Consider the following 14778-nt stretch of genomic DNA (forward strand, 5'->3'; position numbering starts at 1 on the left):
ATAAACCAGTCAAATCTGCGCCGAAAATTCTGCAGCAGAATCAGCAACGTGTGCACACCACCCTAAAGGTGCCAGCAGAACAAATGTGTGCTCTGTCGTGCATCATTTTCATGCGTGTGCGCCTACCGGAGATGGACACCCAGACACAGTCTACTAATGTCTGTGTGGCCACCTCCAGTAAGCGTTTACGCTAGAAAATGATGCACGTCAAAGTGAGGGATATGGATGTATGTCCCGATTGGGCCACTGAGCGTGTAACTAAACCGCGAAAGCACCCTAATGGTGCCGGCAGAGTGAATGCGTGCTCTGTCGTGCATCATTTTCGGGCATATATGCCTACTGGAGGTGGACACCCAGATGCAGTCTACTGTCTGTCTCCAGTAGGCGTATACACCTGAAAATGATGCACATCAGAGAGACTGTTCGCTCTGCTGGCACCACCTGTGCTAATGCATAAAAGTTTCACATGGCAGTATCTGAATTTATGTGATTGAGCATGGCAATTAAAGTTGTAAATGCTGCAAAATATTTTTGGAAACCCTTCTACATTCTGCATGGACAGATGAGAATATGCCATTTTCCATTAAAAAATTCCAAATATCAGCCTGGGACAAGTTTTCTACGTGCTTATGGCACTGCATATTAAAAACATCTTTGCCTATTCACTCACATTTATATATATCTTAAACCATCTTTCTGTAATTTTTATTTCCAGGTGATAGCAGGTGATATTAACTTTTGTACCCCTCTGCATTTTATGGCCATGACAGTAGCATCAGAACAAGTCACAGTAAGTATTTTTTCTATCCTAACGTTTTCTAATAAAATAATTTGCCCTTATCTGGAGTAAACATGCATTTTCAAAAACTTATATTTGTGATCCTTGAAGACAAAGTTTTCATGTTCCTTATGAGACTGAAGAAACACATAATTGCCATTTGGAACAATTTCATTATGGCCTCTTCCTGATTCAGGATGTATTGGATAGAGCGGGAAGCATGATTACATTTACCTCTCCATGGTATAGGAATGCTGAATTATTCTTGACAAATCGTATTTTTTTGTCTACAAGGATTAAAAAAGAGGCACAACTTAAAGGTGTTGATTTGTTTTAGAAAACTTTCTGCTATATGATTAAATAATTATAAAAAACAAAACAAAAATGAGCATGTTACCGTCCCAGGGCTAGCAGCGGCTCTCCACCACTTCCATGGTGTCTGTTGTCTTGCTGCAGCCAGTGAACGCTCAGCTGAATGGCGGTTTGGAGAGGTCACTATTGGCGTGAAAAGTGTTGAGCGGACAGTTATCAAAGGCTAAGTTCACAAGTTATGATTTCTTGCAAATTTTACCTGCATAAACTCTGTGTTTGTATACCCACCCTGAAGTCAATCAAGGGCTTTGCACCTCCACATGGACACTGCAGGAGCCCAGCCGTGCTCAGTGTCAGTGTGAACTTTCATCACTGGCTCCTGTCTGCAGCACAATATCGAGTGGTGGCTACAAGCATGAGCCATCGAGAGGAGCGTGCACTGACACTGTGTGAGCAGTGTGCAACTTGGCTCCTGTAGTGTCAGCAAACGTTCTCATCGCTGGTTCCTGTCTATGGCCACTGCTGAGTACTGTGCTGCAGACAGTAGCCAGCGATGACAGTGCACACTGACACTGAACATGGCTGGGCTTCCGCAATGTCACTATGAAGGTGAAGAGCTGCTGATTACTTTAAGGCACTGTAAATTAAGATATGAATAGTGATCAGAATGCAAATTGAGATGTAATGGTGCATTGATCCTGTGCACCGAAAAAATCTGCAAATAAAATCTGCACCTAGCCTAATCTGTACTGTATAATCTCCCTTAGTGCTTTGTATCATGCCAACTCTCCTACCTTTTCTCCTTCGTCTCATTGGGGGGACACAGGTACTGTGGGTGTATGCTACTGCCGTCTGGAGGCTGACACTAAGTATACAAAAAAAGAGTTAGCTCCTCCTCCGCCGCATACACCCTCGCCCCGATTACGGGCGGAAATCAGTTTTTTGCTTAGTGTCCTATAGAGGCACACACAGTCTGGATCTCTCCAGACTATTTTTTTTTTGTTTGTTTTCTTTATGTTACTATGAAGATGAAACAGGGGCGATGGATCCTATTGAAAGGGTCCGATCTCCCTAAACCATCAACGGGCGAGCATGCGTTGAGTATCGTCTCCGCGTATCCTTTCCCGCACCGAGTGACATATCTGGGACTTTTCCCCAGACTTCTATTTTTTATTTTTTATTTTATGAAGATAAGACAGGGGCAACGCATCCTATTGAAAGGATCCGATTTCCCCAAACCATCAACGGGCGAGCACGTGTGAGTGTCCCTCCACGTATCCTTTCCCGCGCAGTGGGACATTATGACAAACTTAGCCCTGTCCATCCCTAGGTATTGAAACCATGGGCTTGCACAGAGGCACAAGACTAGTCTGTGTGGCCCCCACTGCTCCACCAACGCGAGACGGCGGTGCTGCATGGCGGCTGACGGTCCCTCCTCGTCCCTGCAAGGCGGACGGAGCTAGGGTCCCTGCACCGTCCAAATGAATTACCCAATTTCCTCTACCTAGTGGCTGGAGTCGCAGGTATGGATGGCTGGGGAAGGCCCTGGGCAGCGTTTTGGGAGAGGCTCCAGGTCAGCGGTGCGGCCAAAAACTGACCGGTTATGGGACTAAGGCTGCAATCCGGCAGGCTCCATTCCTGTCATGTCGGACGCTGTTCACACCACAGCATCCGGCAGGCAGAGGTAGTTCCACCTCCAGCCACTATAGCCTCAGTGGCGCCGGTTTAATCTTCAGGCTCTCGGGGGTTAATCCTGCTGGAGACCAGGTTGGAAGGTTAGTCACGCCCACGGTCTTTAAATAGTCATACTGGCATATGGGCGTCGCCGATTATAGCTTGTGTTTCATACCAAGTGGTTCCGGTCTGGAGTGGAGGTGTTCAAGAGAGAGAGATTCATATCTGGTGTCGTATGATCCGTCGTTATCCTTTCTCCTTCCCATATTTGTGTTTAGTTGTTCCCTGTTCACATTACTGTTTATTCCTGTGTGTGTGCGGCGCAGTGCAGTTTAAGTTCTCCCTGTCTGTCATTATTTGTGTGGGAGCTTTGGTGGTGTGACTCCTCACTGGGTGGAGGGTGGAGGGTTAAGTGCAGGGCTGAGCAGGAGATAAGGAAAGGTCGGAGGCTCAGGCATTTGCACCTTCAGCAAAAACCCTGGGTTGAGGGTCAGACAGGGTTTCCCCTAGTAAAAGGGACACCACAGGGGCCCCGGGTATTTCAGCCTTAGTTGAACTAAGCCCCCGTGACAATTCCCCTCCCTCCCCCCCCCCTTCTCCTATCCTTCTCGCATCCTTCTCGCCTCCTCTCGTCCTTCCCTCCCTCCCTGCTACCTGCATGTGGCTCATCAGGGCCACGGATGTGGTGAGGAGAGCGGTTCATGGAGGTGCTGGCGGGATCGCCAGGATAGCGGGCGGGCGGTGAGTAATTTAGCCCGCGGCTTCGGCCTAGGCCGTGGGTGGAAGTTCCGCCCCCGGTGTGACGTCATATCCGGCGCCGCCCCCCATGGCTAGGGCGGGCACCAGACAAATTGAGGCCCCGGCTTCAGTATAGGGTAGGCCGCAACCAGGAGAGCACCTCGCCGCCTACCCAGAGGTGAAGGAGCGCATCTGAGGCAGAGGCAGGAGCGCGGGGGGACACAGGAGCAGGGTAAGTGCGACCCCATCCCTGGAGCCACGCTACGTGCGATAGGGGGTTATCCTCCTCCTCCTTTCCCCTCAACTCTCATAGATTGAGCCTAAGCAGCAATATGTCTGGGAAAGGAAGAACGCACACGTTCCTTTATGCCGCATGCGTTTCCTGTGGGGTTATGTTCCCACGAGCGCAGACTATTAAGTTATATGAGGCCTGTGACTCCGAACATGCCCAGGAACCCTCCCCTGCGACGGAGTCCAGAGGTCTGGATCCCCCGGAATGGGCGTTATCACTCTCGCGGCTCGGATAGGGGCAGAGACGATGGCTCACTTGTCTGGTAGGGTTCATCCGCCTCACAAGAGCCTCCGGCCTGCAGGGGCCGCACTCTCTCTAGGCAGACGCATAGGAAGAGAACCCACACTGCGTCTCCGGGCCCCTCCGGTGCTTCGGCATCCATGAGTGCGGCGTCTCGTTCACCGTCATCATTTTCCGGTAGTGAGCAGAGTTCAGATTATGACACGGAGGAATCCCTGGACCTGGATACCCCGGGGTGTCGGGAGACGGTGGACAGTCTCATTGAAGCTGTCAATCAGACTTTGGGTATTGAAGAGGACGTCTCCCTAACCTCAGGTCATAAGGTGTCTTTTAAGAAGGCCAAGCGACCGCATAGGGTGTTTAGCACTCACCCAGAGTTCGAGGACATAGTGCAGCATCACAGGGAACGTCCAGACAAGTGTTTTTCGGGCCAGAAAACACTAGAAACGAGATATCCGTTTGCACCAGAGCTCTGTAAGAGATGGGCGGAATCTCCGGTTGTGGATCCCCCAGTGACACGCTTGGCCTCAAAAACTTTGTTATCGGTGCCTAGTGTCTCTTCCATTAAAGACCCCACGGATCGCCTCATAGAGAGCTTGGCCCGCTCGGTATATGAAGCATCAGGATCAGCACTCTCTCCCTCATTCGCGGCAACATGGGTAGCCAAGGCCATGATGTCATTGTCAGAATCTTTAAATAAGGTCCTGCAGGATAGAGACTTGCCGACGGAGGTGTCTGAGATAGCAGGTCTGATCGCGATGGCGGGTGACTATTTAATCAATGCATCCTTAGATGCGGCTAATTGCGCAGCACTGGCGGCGGCGAATACAATCGCCATTAGGAGAGCCCTGTGGTTAAGGCTGTGGCGGGCTGATTCGATTTCCAAAAAATCCTTGACTTCCCTGCCTTATCAGGGTAGCCGCCTATTTGGGGAAAAATTAGACAAACTCATCTCAGATGCTACAGGGGGAAAAAGCAGTTTTCTCCCACAGCAGAAAATTAAACTGCCATTGCGTCAGCCTCAGGCACGCTTTCGGGCATTTCGCAGCCCCGGGTGGATGGCAGCGGCCAGTTCTTCCGCCCCAGATCGCTACAACCAAGACAAGGATCGTCAGGTCCTATACAGCCAACCCGCTGGGCAGGATGTGATGCCGCCTGCCCAGGTCAAGGGGAGCCAGGTCCCAGAGACCCTCAGTTAAATGACTCGGGCATCCGTTACCCGAAAACGGCAGAGTGGGCAGCCGTCTACTCCGGTTCTGCCACATCTGGGTCGCGGTAGCACGCGACGCATGGGTAGCGGAATTAGTGTCGTCCGGGTACAAAATAGAATTTGTCAGATACCCTCCAAGATGATTTTTTCTTTCCCAGCTTCCCAAAGCGGTAGCCCGGGCAGAGGCATTGCTAGGGGCCATCGAGGCACTTCAGTGCAACGTGGTCATTGTTCCGGTACCAGTGTGCGAGAGAACTCAGGGTTTTTATTCCAACCTCGACGGGACAGTAAGGCCGGTTCTGGACCTAAAGCTCCTGAACAGGTTCATCAGAATCAGACACTTTCGAATGGAATCCCTCCGTTCAGTTATATCGGCCATGGAGCAGGGAGAATACTTGGCCTCGATCGACGTCCAGGATGCTTACCTGCACATCCCTATTTTTCCTCTGCATCAAAGGTTTCTACGTTTCGCAATCGATGGTCGGCATTTCCAATTTGTAGCTCTGCCTTTCGAGTTGGCCACCGCCCCCAGAGTGTTCACGAAGGTAATGGCGGTCATCATGGCCATTCTACACTCTCGGGGCATAGTGGTCTTGCTGTACTTAGATGACCTCTTGGTGAAAGGTCCGTCTTTTCGGGCATGCGAGGAAAATGTCAACATCACGCTGGATACCCTATCCCGCCTAGGATGGTTGGTCAACGGGAAGAAGTCATCCCTTGTTCAAGCTCAGAGGATTTTGTTCCTAGGGATGATTTTCGACACCTCCCGAGGATTGGTAGTTCTCCCTCAGGACAAGGCTCGAGCGCTCCGGCAGGGAGTTCGGAGGCTTCAACAACCAGGCCCTCACACCATTCGGTTCGGGATGAGGGTTCTAGGGAGGATGGTGGAGGCAATGGAAGCAATTCCATTTGCCCAATTTTGTCTTCATCCCCTGCAGCACGCCCTCTTGTCATCTTGGGACAAGAGTCCATTCACGCTCGATCATCAGTGCAGGTTGTCTTCTCAGGTCAAACAGTCACTGCAGTGGTGGGCGCACGACTCCTCTCTTCTTCAGGGGAAACCCTTCCCCCCAGATCAATGGTTGGTGATCACAACCGATGCGAGTCTCCTCGGTTGGGGAGCAGTTTTCTGCCATCACACGGCCCAGTGGCAATGGTCGCAACAGGAGGCACGCCTCCCGATCAACTTGTTGGAGATACAAGCGGTGCGGTTGGCACTGCAACATTTCCAGCACTTTCTAGCAGGACGTCCTGTCCGGATTCAATAGGACAATCCCACGGCGGTGGCGTATGTGAATCATCAGGGAGGCACGCGCAGCAGGGCAACCATGCGCGAGATAGAGCATGTACTACGCTGGGCTGAAGAGAACCACTCGGTAATCTCAGCAGTCCACATACCAGGCGTGGAAAATTGGGCAGCGGACTTCCTAAGCCGGCAGGGTGTCGTGTCTGGGGAATGGTCCCTGCACCCCGAGGTCTTCCAGCAGATTTGCCAACGGTGGGGGACACCGGACGTGGATATGATGGCCTCCAGGGTAAACGCCAAAGTGGCCGTGTTTGTCGCTTGGTCTCAAGGCCCGCGAGCGATCGCAGTGGATGTGTTGGTCCTACCATGGAACCAGTTTCGGCTCCCATACCTGTTTCCCCCGCTGCCGCTACTTCCGAGGGTCATCAGGAAAATCAAGACAGAGGGGTTCCGGCAATTCTGCTGGCCCCAGACTGGCCCCGTCGGGCATGGTACGCAGATCTAGTGCAGCTCCTCGCAGACGTTCCTTGGCGTCTTCCGGAACGACCAGACCTACTGTCTCAGGGGCCGATTTGCCACCCGAACTCAGGGGCCCTGTGTTTGACGGCATGGCTATTGAATCTTTGATTCTGACCCAGGCAGGGTTTGGGCGTGAAGTGGTTGCTACAATGGTTAGCGCCCAGAAGCCTACATCGGCGAGAATTTACCATCACAATTGGAAGGTTTTCTTTGGTTGGTGTCGAGGGCACGGGGTTGCTCCACTGTCCTTCTCAGTTCCCAACATCCTGGCTTTTCTTCAGTCAGGCCTAGACGCAGGGTTGGCCCCGAGTTCCCTTAGGAGACAGATATCGGCCTTGTCTGTCCTCTTCCAGCGAAGAATCGCTACTAATATGCAGGTCAAGATGTTCATTCAAGGGGTCTCTCATTTGGTACCCCCCTATAGAGCACCCATAGACTCCTGGGGCCTTAACCTGGTCCTGAGTGTCCTGCAGGAGACTCCTTTCGAGCCGTTACAAGAAGTTTCATTGTCGTATCTTTCCAGGAAGGTCGCATTCTTGGTAGCCATAACCTCCATTAGGCGGGTCTCGGAGTTGGCAGCCCTATCTTGTAGGGCACCGTTTCTTACCTTTTACAAGGATAAGATAGTTCTTAGACCAGCTCCCCCATTTCTGCCGAAGGTCGTGTCCTCATTTCACATTAACGAGGACATTGTTCTGCCTTCATTTTGTCCAGCGCCAGTACGTACATCAGGTGGAAAAGGCGCTCCACACATTGGACCTAGTGAGAGCGCTCAGAAGGTACGTGTCGCGGACGGCACCTTTTTGCCAGACAGACTCACTGATGGTGGTCCCTGAAGGGCCCAGGAAGGGACTCGCAGCCTCAAAGTCGACCATAGCCAGATGGATCCGTCTAACTATTCAAGAGGCTTACCATATTAAAGGCGCACCGATTCCAGCAGGGATAGGGGCGCACTCTACTCGGGCAGTGGGCGCCTCTTGGGTGCTTCGGCACCAGGCTTCGGCAGAGCAGGTATGCAAGGCAGCAACCTGGTCCAGCCTGCACACTTTTTCTAAGCATTACAATGTGCATACTCAAGCTTCGTCAGATGCGAGCCTGGGTTGAAGAATTCTGCAAGCAGCAGTGGCACACCTTTAGACAGGAGGTGCATGTGGCTTGGATCGGTGAGTCAATCTCCCACCCAGGGACTGCTTTAGGACATCCCACAGTACCTGTGTTGTGTTCCCTAATGAGACAAAGGAGAAACATGGATTTTTGTGAGTACTCACCGTAGAATCCTTTTCTCCGAGACGCTCATTGGGGGACACAGCACCCACCCTAGTAGCCAGTTGGCTCTTGTTTATTTAATTAATATGGTTCCTTTTAAAATTAGGGTGGTCCTTTTTCAGACATAAGGTATTCTGCTTTAAGGCTAAATTGGTTTTGTGTTCTCCTACTGCTGTTGCACTAAACTGGTTTCCGCCCGCAATCGGGGCGAGGGTGTATGCGGCGGAGGAGGAGCTAACTCTTTTTTTGTATACTTAGTGTCAGCCTCCAGACGGCAGTAGCATACACCCACAGTACCTGTGTCCCCCAATGAGCGTCTCAGAGAAAAGGATTTTACGGTGAGTACTCACAAAAAATCTATGTTTTTAAGGTTTCATTTTTTGAGGGATACAGATACCGTCGGAGCTTGTAAAGCTCACATTATTGACAGGACACGCTACTTCAGTTAGTAGGCATATACATTTTTTTGCACTGTATTACATTTCTAGTTTTTGTTCATCCATGTACAGTCTGCTGCCAGTGTTCTGGTTCTCCCTTCAGAAGCCTGGAGGGGCAGGGTGAGGAATGTTTAATTTGGAAATTCCTGTTGTGTCCCTCTCAGAGTACTTGGCAGATAGGGACACTACATTAGTGACAAGACTACACAGTTCATGTGGCTGCCAACTTGCCTATTTTGGGTACTGTCCATCAAATACTGCTCTCCCTATCAGCTGGCTCTGTAGGTACTAACTGAAGAAACCAATTTGTAAGGTTTTTTTTTGGGAGGCATCTAACATCGATTACCTGTTCTCAGAATAGATTATCCTCATCAGATTGGTGGGACTGGTGGCACCTCCAGCGATCAGCTGTTATTAGCACTTTTGGCAGATGAAGCTCCATTCAGTGTGTCGCAGCCGCTGCCGGGTACTGCAGAACAGATATTGTTCTTTTGACTAAGAATTGTTCTCCATTTCGAGCACTACACATTGAATGGAGCTGTGCCATTCAGCTCAGTTCAGTGTTTACATCTTACTGCTAGCAGTGCTAATAACAGCTGATTGGTGGGTGTGCCGAGTGTCAGTCCACCAATCTGACAAGGGTCCTCAATATTAGATGCCTGAACTACCCCCTTGAAACCAGTTAGCTTTCCTAAGTGCATGATGGATGCAAACATGAAAACGTTTTTCAGAAATGCTCCTTTCTTGATAATCGAGTAGTCTAAATCAGCTGCAAATAACCCAACGAATGAGAAAAAGGTTTGTTAGTTGAAATTATTTTTAAGCATGCTGCTCTTCAGCACATAATCATGGGTAAACATGTGCTGCCGAGAACAATGATATTCTATACTCAAAGAACGATAGTATTAATGATCGTCCTGTGAGCATGAAAGTGAAATTACCCTGTCAAAACAGACTATTAGGTGATGGCGAATTGGCTGTCTTTTAACAACTGGGGGTTGGCCAGTGTAAATGAACATTAGTAGTCTCTTTTTGAAGTGTCTAATTTGCAATATATATCAACTGTCTAATAGGAATGAGCTTGCTACTACACAAAGATTGGGCTACTTTTTACACCACTTCCACTAGAGCCCAAAGTTTTTGCTTGTGAGGTCTATATGGCATTATTACTTTTCACAGGGGTAGTTCCCCATTCAACAAACAATGGTTTATGCCCATTTTGTTCCTTGGATTTTGCTTTATTAAGATTTGGGAAATTACGCCAGCAAAGACTATGGTAATAGAAGAAGACTGTCTGAATGACCTTCTCCTCCTCTGTACCACTGAGTATGTGCCAGAAGCATGGTGACATGAAGGAAAAGTAGCACAGGCTATGTTTGCTGTTCTACTTGGTGTTATTTTTAGCATTTTTCTACCATGATTTCATGTGTCACAAATACTCAGAGAGCTATCAGACCAAATTAAGGAATGTCTATAAAACTAAAAATAAATGTATGGGATGAAGGCAGATAGATGTTGCTAAATAAGTGACTACAGCGAAAAAAAATACGTTAAGGCATGAAGAGTAGACGCGAAACTTGAGAAGCAAAAATGAGATCTGTATAAGGAAGAGTAAGTGGATAATGCATAATATAACTTAGGCCTCTTTCACACTTCCGTTTTTTACAATCAGTCACAATCCGCCAGGTTTTGAAAAAAAACGGATCCTCAATTTTTTTTTGAGGATCCGTTTTTTTCCCATTGACTTGCATTAATGGCGGATTGTGACGGATTGCTATCCGTTGCATCCGTTTTTTGTGAGGATCCGCCAAAAGTTGCTGTCCGTCACCGTCCTCAAAGATTTCAAAACGGAGCTTGTAACGTTTTTTTCTCTGGCGGATCCTGCAGACACTGATTTAACCCGAATTTCTTTCTGGATGCCGGACAAAAAAAAAATTCTCTCTCTCTCTCTCTCTCTCTCTCTTCCTTTAAATTTCTTCATTTTCAGGATCCGTCTGAAAACGGATCCTGTGCCATCCGTTCACATCAGTTGAGAACGGATCCGTTTGTCCGCCTTTTTGGCGGATTGTAACTGATGCAAAAAACTGAAGTGTGAAAGAGGCCTTAGATACAAAAGAATAAGTAGCTTGTGTCAAATTAAGTCTACATGGGAAATTTCCATCTCAAAGATATGTTTTTTGGCTGCAATTTTTTCACGAAGACCACTTTTGGTCACACATCTCCGATGGTTGTAGCTGAATCCCACAAATTGCTCCCAGCTGTGAGCTGATGGCACTGCTAGGCATCTGCCGATTTGGAAGGAAAGTAAGATGCTGAATCATTCATCTGCTGCACTAAGTTTCCTTAGCTGACCACTACATGTACGTTCCTCAGCGCTGCCCATTTCTTGGTGCCTTCAATGCTGAGGAATACAGGGAGATACTTATCCATTATGCAATACCATGAGGGAGGCATCATATTGGCTCCAAATTTATTCTGCAGCAGCACAACAACCACAAACATCCAGACAATGTAATTAAGAATAGTAAAGATAAACAAGCAGTCCTGGAAGTGTTGGTTTGGCTCCACAGGGCCCTATCATTAAGTTTGCCTGAGATTACATGAAGAGACAGACAGATTTGCACATACGATATTCATAGAAGATTTGTGGTTACCGTAGTTCTCCAAGTTGTTTGAATCAATCTCTTTGCTGAGTTCCCTAAAGAACTATATGCAAGGGTACCTGTAAGAACTGATTCTGTTTTAAAGACAAAGGTCGGTCACCAAATATTGATCTGAGTTAGATTTCTCTTTTACTCATTCACTTTGCATTTTTTAATTGATTAACATTTCTATTTTTGAAAGCATTCTTAATTTGCAGCAGTTTTTCTACACCTGCCTAAAACTTTTGCACAGTACTGTGTATGTATACTTTAAAAGAACAGGTGGTGAAATCCTGGAATGGAGATATGTGTCTCCTAGGTGTCTAGCCTCGGTTAGATGAAACCTTGATAGCAGGGTAGTTCTGAGAGGGTTTTTTAATAGGGCAGCACGCGTCCAGGTTTTTAGGAATAGTCAGCAAAGATGGTGGGACTAGTTACTCTCATGTCTCCATCTTGAGATCTGAACAGCTTATTTAAGGTGACTCAGCTGCTTCATTCCTTGTTTGGGAATAGAGAAAGACCTCTTGTCTTGCTTTAGTCTGAAGCCAGAGTCTAAACAAGTGTGGACACTAATCTGGATGGCTGAGCCCACCTTGGTATTTGTTACCGACTGGCATATGAACTGTTTATTTTATGTTATTCCTTTGTGCCCAGTCGAGGCTGTTTTGTTTTAAAACCACTGGAGGTTTTATGAAGTCAATAAAACTTCACATGTTTGGACTAAACTGCATTGCCTTTGTGAACGCTACCAGTGGCCTAACAGCGAGTTAAACCCTATAAAATATATAGAATTTTTCACCTTATTTAGTTGTTTTATTTACCAAAAACTTTCTCACTATAGATGGTATAGGGGGCACAAATTCTTATCACAGATTATGATGATGACTGCACAGCTCCTGTCACACAGTTATAATGGATGATACACCAGTTCATCCTACCTGACCGTATACTTACAATCTATTACTTTATTTAAAAAAAAAAAAGGAAGGATAATTACAGTGTGATCCCAGCAGATATAGATTGTACTGGCTTTAGCTGGTCATATAATGATGTGCTCATGCAACATGGTATTTATAGCATAAGGCTGAAGAGAAGAAAAACAGGAGACTGAACTGTAAACTTAAATAAGTGCACTGTGTATAACAGAATTGCAGAATGAGATAGACAATCACGTGGAGAGTTAGAGTACAGTGTTAGAGCTTAAAAAAAACAAAAAAAAAAAACAAGAGTGCTTATTTAAACCATCAGGGAATACAGGGATATTTCATCCTGCAGAATAGTAAGAGTGATTCTAACTCAGCATTCGCCAGAATTTGAAAAGTGATGGTGGTCGACACAGATAAGTGGGTGGTCTGGTTGTCTGGACAGAAAATGCTTTCAGTGCCATATGGTGGATTGAGCTACAAAACTGCTGGCTCTCCTTTCTACAAACGTTTTTTCATAGAGTAACTGTAAAATAGCACTCAAAGGGGGCCATACATTGTAAACCTTCTCCACATGCAATTGGATGTGTATGAAATGTATAAAAGGTATATCCGTTTTGAAAAACCTCTCCCCTGATTTGGTGTGGGCTGCTTGATATTTGCAATAATAATAATTTTAATAAATCCATACCCCAAGTTGAAAGCTGGCTTAAACCTAAAAAAAACCCTGGAGGGGTTTTATTCTTATGCCAATTATTCTTCTTCCCGTGTGGCTTTATACAGAACGTGTTATGTGTTTTCTGTATATTTCTACATATTTGAATTATTATACACCCGCTCTGTCTCACACTCTGTTTTATAGTATTTTTCTTCCATTTCTTAACTCTATATATTTTTGACACTAAGCCTCTTAGTCTTAAGAGACCGCTAACTGCTTGGCCAGGGTTGAAACCACACACGTTCTGCCGCCAGTGAGGACAGCGGTCTGTCTGCACCAGTTTGCCTAATTGGTCTATTGCTTTACCAAAATTGTATCTGCTGTATCCATATATATATATTTGTGTTTATATGGCACAGAATACTTGGTCATTGTGACTCACCATGCACCAAAAAAAAAACTGTAAATGACTCATTCTGCTCTGCTGCATATCATTTTTCAGCCTCTGAAAAGACGTGGCTCTATAATGATAATAATTTTTTGACAGTGCAGCGATATATAAAAGTCGGTAACAATCTCCCACCAGATGTAATGTTCCCTCCCTCTTCTTGTCTTTCAGCTGTCTCCTTAAAAACAAGGACTCACCTTATGAAGACATGTGGGATGCATTAAACAGTTGTGCCTTTCTACATTTGCTTGGCAGTGATAGTATCCCCAATAAATTCACTCTCCGTGAGTCGCTTGGAAGCTCCCTACTCACTTTACTTCATTACTGACATTTTGAGGTCACTTGTTCCAAACTTTTGTCCAAAAATATACCAAATGTGACATAAGAGTTGGATAAGATTATGGTTGCAAAAAAAATAACATATAGCAAGATATCCAAACTTTACCATACTTTTATGATTGGCATCGATCCTCCTGTCCTGTACTCATCTATCATGGGAAGAAGAGCTGGGGATCACACAAATTTTCCTCTTTCGTACACCTTCATGAAAGCCACTACAAGTTATTAATTTACATAATGCGATGGGTCAGTTGGAACTACTAAGCCCAAGGTCCAAGTGGGCACACAGGCCATGGGCATTGGTGCAGCAAGCAGGTGAGGAACGCAGGACACGGATAGCAGATAGGAGACCTTTAACAGAGATACTGAGGGTTGCAAATAGATATCTTAGGGACTGGAAGCCACAGACAAGCAGGAGACATCCATAAAGGCCCCATTACATTTAGCGATGCACCAGCGATCCCGACCACGATATGACCCGGTCAGGATCGCTGGTGCATCGCTAAATGGTCGCTAGTGAGCTGCCAAACAGGCAGATCTCACTATTGATGCAGCAGCGGTCGGCAGTCGATACTTACCATCAGATGCAGCGATGATGTCTTCTTCCGCCCGCGTCCATGGCTCGCTCATTCGGCGCCAACAGGAAGCCGACGACGAGAAATGGACCAGGCCGATCTCGCGCGATCAGCGATAACCAGCGGGGGAGCCGGTCGGAGGTGAGTATCACATGTAGCGATATCACTACCGATATCGCTGCTGTGTCACAAAATCGGTGACGCTTTAGCGATATTGCTAGCGATATCGCTATGTGTAAAGGGCCCTTAAGACTGAAGACAGTTTGTATAGTTACTGAAGACTGCAGGCAGATTTCAAAGTTACTGAAGACCTCAGACAGAATGAAAAATTACTGAAGACATCAGAGTGAAGAGTTACGGAAGACCGCAGGCAAATTGCATAGTTATTGAAGACCTCAGACAGAATGAAGAGTTGATGTAGACCGCAGGCAGACTGGAGTCTCAAGAACTGGAAACTGCAGGCAGACAGGAGGCATCTTGG

The 14778-nt window shown here is 47.0% G+C and overlaps 1 protein-coding gene and 1 long non-coding RNA gene across 7 annotated transcripts in view; one reads left to right on the forward strand and one right to left on the reverse strand.

The window, feature by feature from the left end:
- Positions 1-14778, forward strand: part of LOC141092369 (uncharacterized) — a 198384-nt gene that overhangs the window by 92146 nt on the left and 91460 nt on the right. For 2 of the 5 annotated variants that reach the window (XR_012232775.1, XR_012232778.1), the window contains exons 4-5: positions 716-790; positions 13555-13822. The exons of 1 other annotated variant lie outside the window; for it this stretch is intronic. This is a non-coding gene — a long non-coding RNA (uncharacterized lncRNA). Of the gene's footprint in view, positions 1-715; positions 791-8533; positions 8608-13554; positions 13823-14778 lie in introns of those variants that run through there. 2 more of the 5 variants (XR_012232777.1, XR_012232776.1) reach the window with 2 other exon arrangements.
- The window catches only part of LTBP3 (latent transforming growth factor beta binding protein 3), a 103770-nt gene that overhangs the window by 68437 nt on the left and 20555 nt on the right, over positions 1-14778 (reverse strand). The window lies entirely within an intron of this gene.

This window comes from Dendrobates tinctorius, unplaced genomic scaffold (genome assembly GCF_039654945.1).
Source record: "Dendrobates tinctorius isolate UK_male_01 unplaced genomic scaffold, ASM3965494v1 ptg000059l, whole genome shotgun sequence".
In the NCBI taxonomy this organism is placed as follows: domain Eukaryota; kingdom Metazoa; phylum Chordata; class Amphibia; order Anura; family Dendrobatidae; genus Dendrobates; species Dendrobates tinctorius.